We start from the raw sequence: 6174 nt of genomic DNA, 5'->3' as shown, positions 1-6174 counted from the left end.
TCGCTGTTGTACGTTCCTAAAATCTTTCCCTGCTACTGAAATAGCTAATACACAGATAACAAAATAAAAATTATAAATGATCTTAACAGGCTAAAATACTGCTGGGTGGAAACCAGCTGGATAAAATGTAAAACAATAAATACAAAATCGTAGTAGATTTCAAAGAGCAGTAATGACAAGGTACTCTCTGTCACTAGCCATTCATCAGAAACAGAAGGGAAGTGGCATTTATTATTTGCCATCTTGGACCTAGTGTATAGTCAAAGAAGAGTCAAGAACGGTCTAGTCTGGGAACTACATGAAATGAGTGACCATGGCACTGGAGTAACTCAGATTCACGTGTTACTACAGTGGGAGGACTCTAGAAATTATTCCAAACCTCCCATTTGGAGGAAATTTACTTTGCCTGGACAAAAGAAGACATGATCATGTCTACTCTTTTTTTTCTTTTTTTGGAGAGGTTTTTCGCTACAGCGCGCGTGCACTCGCCAGAAAGAGACAGAAAGCGAGAAATCACTCCCCCTCCCCCAGGGGGGGATGGCCACGCCCCAATCCCTTCTCCTCCTGTGATCTTGGGCACTCATGCACATGCGCCCGGTGTGAGTTTTAAGCCACCCACCGGGTCTGAGACGCGAACCATGGTCAACTACCTGGGAGTCCAGCAACATAGCCATTATGCTAACTGCTGGTTCCCATCATGTCGACTCTTTCCTCAATCACCCATTCCTTATTTCCCAGTCACCCAGCTGTACTTCCTTTTGGTTTTTCAAAGCCTCCTACATAGCATGTGATTGAAGTGCTGAGGTACATAACATGAACGAAACTACAACGCGAATGTGCCCATTTTACCCCAATATGGAGGCAAGCTACAAGCACCGTTAGGAAAATGAGCACACACAGGCAACACATGTTCTTTTCATTAACTAAAAGGGGCACGTCAACCAGAATGCTACTGCAGATGATAGAGAACGTGATCATTTATTTTACCTTTTACACTGTTTTTGGACTTGTAGAAATCTGTAAGTCAGTGACAATATATGGGTGACTGCACTGGGGGTTTGTTGTAGCTTCGCTTATAGTGAAAAATCAGAAACCACCTATTTTTTTCCAACTGACAAAGCATAATTCATACAAAATTCAGTTATGCTTTCAGACTATGTAGTTAGCACATACTGGGAAATAGCCAATGTGAAAAATCAAATGGAAACAAGTGTTACCATTGTAAAAAACAAACAAACAAACAAACAAAAAACAGAAATAAATGTAAATAAATGAACACAGAATATATTCCAAAATGTTGACGTTTCTGGATGGCAGGTTACTGCTCTCTCTTTTTGGGGGTCTGCCCTGAGCCTTGTAACCCCTCGGAAACCCTGCAGTCCCAGCCCTTCAAGACCCAGCGGAGCGGCGCAGCTCGCGCGCAGCGGTTTGAATCATTTCCCAAACAGCCCGCCCAGCCGCCGGCGGGAGGAACGCGGCTGCTCAGAAGAGCCGCCCCACGTGCTTTCGGGGAAATTGCTCGCATGCAGGAAGCACAGGATTGAGAGGAAACCGAAAAGCGAAAGTCAGAGCTGGAGGGAGCAGGGCGCAGGCGCAGGCTCGGGGGTTTCCAGCTAACTGCCCCGGTCTTTCCCGAGGTTCCCTTCTCACCCCGGGACCGCCCACCTGCTTGCAGGACTGAGTCCCAGACAGCCTGTCCACGTGGGTCCCCAGCACAAGACAAGAGGCGGAGGCCGGGTGCCTATTAACTTCAGAGGGAGGGAGAGGGACAGAAGGTTATGCGGGTGCTGGACTCCTCACCGCTTTGACTCACTCAGTTTCACCTTCTCCTTCCTTGGCGTGGAAACGCTCCTTTTCCTCCCTCGCTGTGCTATCTGCACAATCTGCTGGCGCGCTAACCGAGATCTTGCCCTTTTATACTCTGACCATCTGACCGTCACCCTTTCTGGTAAACCAGAGAGGTCGGGTGGAAGTAGGGGTGCCTGTTCTTCAGCCATCCTCTTACTAGCTCTGCTGAGGGGCGTTCCTCCTGTTCCTGGGGTCTTAGCGTGCCCCAGATTACTCAGTTATGGTGGTTGTACAGGACTTTGGGAGTCTATAAGAGAGGATCGCTTAGTCATTCGACAATGATTTCCAAAGTTTGCGGATCCAGGGGAAATAGTTTTGTCTTTGTTATTTTGTGACTAATCATATGGTTCTGAGTCACAGGGATGGGTTTCTTTAGGGTCTACTCACCTACTCTTTTTTTTTTTTTTAAGAATTATTTTATTTCATTGTAATTGTTATTATTACTTAATTTGACTAGAGAGGAAAGGGAAAATGAGAAGGCAAGTCACCAGGTCGAGCATTGGAACCATGGTCAGCCATATGAGAGACCAATGCCTTAACCACCGGGCCACCTGCCAGCATCTACTCACCTATTTTTTTCTTTTTTCTTTCTTTTTTTTGGGAGAGGTTTTTGCTATAGGGCGTGTGCTCTCGCCAGAGAGAGAGAGACAGAGAGATAGAAAGTGAGAAATCACCCCCAGGGGGGATGGCCACACCACAATCCCTTCTCCTCCATTCTCCTCTCAGGATCTTGGGCACGCACATGTGCCCTGCATGAGTTTAAGCCACTGGGTCCAGGACTTGAACTGCGGTCAACTACGTGGGAGTCCAGCGACATAGCCATTACACTAGCTGCCAGTCCCCTCACCTGTTCTTAAGGGGCTCTGCCTACTTAGGGTGAACTTGGACTGATATATGACCTCCAGGGTGCAAGGTCACTGGGTCACAGTCTGCTGCCTCTTGTGAGGGTAAGGAGCAGCACCTGCGGCTGCCCACTCACAGCCCAGGCGTGCAGTTTACACAAACCTCACAATGCAAACGGACATGTATTTTCCTGTTAGGAGAACACAGGACTGGCTGCGCGATTTACAGGGCCCAGGATGAGTCCCTCATTTGAAACTTAAGAATTTCAAGAGGGAAAAGCAGAGCTACTCCAGTGCTTCTAATGACTCATCCCTTGACTTAGTTTCTAGTCTTCTCACCGTCCTTAACTCTCTGGGCTTGCTTGGAGTGTCCCAGCATATGGAAGCCAACCCCAGGAGTAGGAACTTGTAAGATGTTCACTTCAATGAAAACTTAGCCATCAGGAAGAAACACGTTTTGTAACCCTACTTCCTGGGTTAACAGCTCTGCTGGCTTCCTGTAGCATTTGCAGTGAAATCCAGAGCCCTTCGCTTTCCCTGTAGGGCCTACATAATGTGCTTTCACTGATCTCTTGCCATTCTTATCCTATTCTCTTCAGTAAGCTCCCCTCCACCTCTATGGCTTCTTTCCGTTCCACAAATACTCTAAGCTTTCACTTGCCTGAGTCTTAAGCATACATAGGCTATTCTTTTGGAATGTCGTTTTCCTGGCTGAATTGCTGGACTGTCTCCTTCCCATTCTTTAGGGCTCAGCTCAGTCATCATCTTAGAGAGACCTCATTGGTCACTTCTTCCAGCCACACTCTATTATACTTACAATCCTCAGACCATGTATTTTCTCTGTCCTTATTTATTTTTTGCTTGTCTGTTTTTATTTCTTCTCACTTGAGTGTAAGTTCAAAAGAGGAAACACTGTGTTGTATTACGCCTTTCTTATCTGGATTCCATGAGATAATTAAGCCTAATGCCCCAAAGCATCTCTGTGTGTAATGAACTCCCTCCTCTCCTAAAATGACACTCTGTACCATCCTTGGGAGAATGAGAAAAATAGTCAAGCAAACCATTTTCTGTGGCTTGTGGTTCAGAAGAAAAACCTTGCTTGTGAAAGGCAATACCTGATCACAGAGTAGTCTTCAAAACTGTATGTTAAGGGACCAGCAGTTGGTGTAATGGCCATGTCGCTGGACTCCCATGTAGTTGATTGCAATTCAGGTCCCGGACCCAATGGCTTGAACTCATGCCAGGCATGTGTGCATAAGTGCCCAAGAGGGGAATGGAGGAGAAGGGATTTCGGTGGCGTGGCCATCCCCACTGCGGGGTGATTTCTCTCTCTCTCTCTCTGTCTGTCTTTCTGATGAGTGCACACGCCCTATAGCAGAAACCTCTCAAAAAAAAAAAAGTATGTTGAATGAATAAATGAACATCACTGGTAAAGGTGGCACAGGAACAGCAATTTAATTCAGGCATTCAGACCTCAGCACTGGCCTTAAACCTATTGAGTCATAGTTGCAGGGGGAGGAATGAGCATTTCTATTTTGAAAAACTTCCCTAAAGAGTTTTAATGGGAGTGCTACTCCTCCACATACTCTCCTAATTTCCCTCCACCCCTGCCCCATACTTCCTGTCTGGATGGTCTCTAGAGTTCTCTCCATTTGCAGCGGTCTGTGAGACATCTAAGGAGTGACTGTTGAGCCTATTGTAGAGAGTGCTATATAGAATTTTTGCCAGGGACCAGAGCAGTGATCTCCCTGAATTTAATGAAGGGGGAGTTTATGGAAAAATCAGGAATACTGAGTTCATTTGTGGGTGGGCAGCTATCTGGGATATTAGGCATGCATGAGATAATACCTAAGTCAAGGGGAAATTAGGGTAAGCAACTTGTCAGACAATATGATTCTAAACCATTTCTCTAGAGCTTGAAGCTAAGGGTGAGGAGAAGGGAAGAGGAAGTCCTATGTTGTGTGATCAAAAGCAGGCGTGTTTTCATTCATCAGGATGCAGTATGTTTAGATTTCATGATTTGAGAGTTTGGAAGCACTATAAAGAGAATTCTAGCTTAGTTTTGCAGGCAGAACAAAGAGAAAAGAGCAGGAAGAAGCCAATCACTGTCCTCTATGAGTTTGAACACTAAATCATTAATATATATATATGTGTATATATATATATATATATATATATATATTGCTTTAAAACAATTCTCAAAATACATTTATTATGTTTCCAGCGTATAATTGTTCAATTAAATTTTTCTTCCAAAAATAACTGGAGAATCATTTACTTTATGTAAATGATTTTGCATATTTACATATTCAGAAACAAAAGTGATCATTTATTCCCAGCGTTCCATGGAGGGAGAAACTAATCCAATCAGATACGGCAGAAATTATGCTTCGTATTTTGGCTTCTCTGTGTTAATGACCAGAGAACATCCTTTGTTATTTTCACCTTGGTTTCAACACAATGATTTCAGTATCCTTTTCTTCCTCTGAATCTTGATCTGGTATCCAGCATGGATCTTTTACACTCAATAAACGAGCATTTCAAAGCTTTGCAGTATCCTTCCTTCAAACACTGTTGAGATTTTCTTTCCTGCAGCACACAGTCGGACTGCAGCAGACATGCGCCCAGGTCCTCCTTCACGCCTGCGCACGCGCGGCCCTCCAGCTTGTCCTCCTAATACCAGGGCATCCTCCTGCCCGCCGCCGCGACCCTCTCGGCCCCAACCGCCGCGACCCAGCTGGAACAAATATATTATTAAGGGGCAGATTGTGCTAGAGGCTAGGGACAAACCATAACTGTAAACGCAGCTGCTATGGTTCTAGTGGGTCCCCTCAAAATCATGTGTTGAAGTTTGGTTGTGATGGGATTAAGAAAGTGAAAATCGAATTGACTATGGGTTGTGAGGTGCTTTTAGAAGGAGATCAAGAAAAAGGTGGAGCCCCCATGATCAGATACTCTTGGGTTTATAAGAAGGAACATACATGGACACAGACATGCAATCTCTTGCCCTCCTGTCATCATGTGATGCCCAGTGCTGCCTTGGGACTCTACAGAGTTCCTTCCAGCAAGAAGGCCCTTATTAGATGTGGCCTCTGGACCTTGGATCCCCCAAACCATGAATAAGTCTCTTATAAATCGCTCAGTTTCAGGTATTCCGTTATTAAGCATCAGAGAACAGACCCTGGCTGCTTTGGTCCCTTGTCCATACAGAGTTTGCTTAGAATCACACAGAGAAAATTGATGTATATTTACAACCAAGGGAATGAGCACGGAGCATTTAGAGAATGCTACCGAATGCCAATGTGACCAGAGTTATTTTTCCACAAGAGTGTGTGTGTGTGTGTGTGTGTGATTGTGTGTGGAAGGCTTTCCAGAGCCTGATGGATGTGTGAACATTATCCAGGTGAGTAGGTAGGGAGGACAGGGGTGGAGAATTGGAAAGATGCAGCAGAGGGAAGTGAGAGCCTGGGCCATGAAAGAAACT

General features: G+C 45.2%; 1 pseudogene; it reads right to left on the bottom strand.

Annotated features, from left to right (window-relative positions):
* Positions 1 to 5089: 5089 nt before the first annotated feature.
* Positions 5090 to 5378, bottom strand: LOC102476177 (cytochrome c oxidase assembly factor 5 pseudogene; annotated as a pseudogene).
* Between the last annotated feature and the right edge of the window lie 796 nt (positions 5379 to 6174).

Source organism: Tupaia chinensis, unplaced genomic scaffold (genome assembly GCF_000334495.1).
Source record: "Tupaia chinensis unplaced genomic scaffold, TupChi_1.0 Scaffold000225_1, whole genome shotgun sequence".
NCBI classification, from domain to species: domain Eukaryota; kingdom Metazoa; phylum Chordata; class Mammalia; order Scandentia; family Tupaiidae; genus Tupaia; species Tupaia belangeri.
Note: the sequence above shows the minus strand (reverse complement) of the source record. Positions and strands in the feature narration are given on the sequence as shown.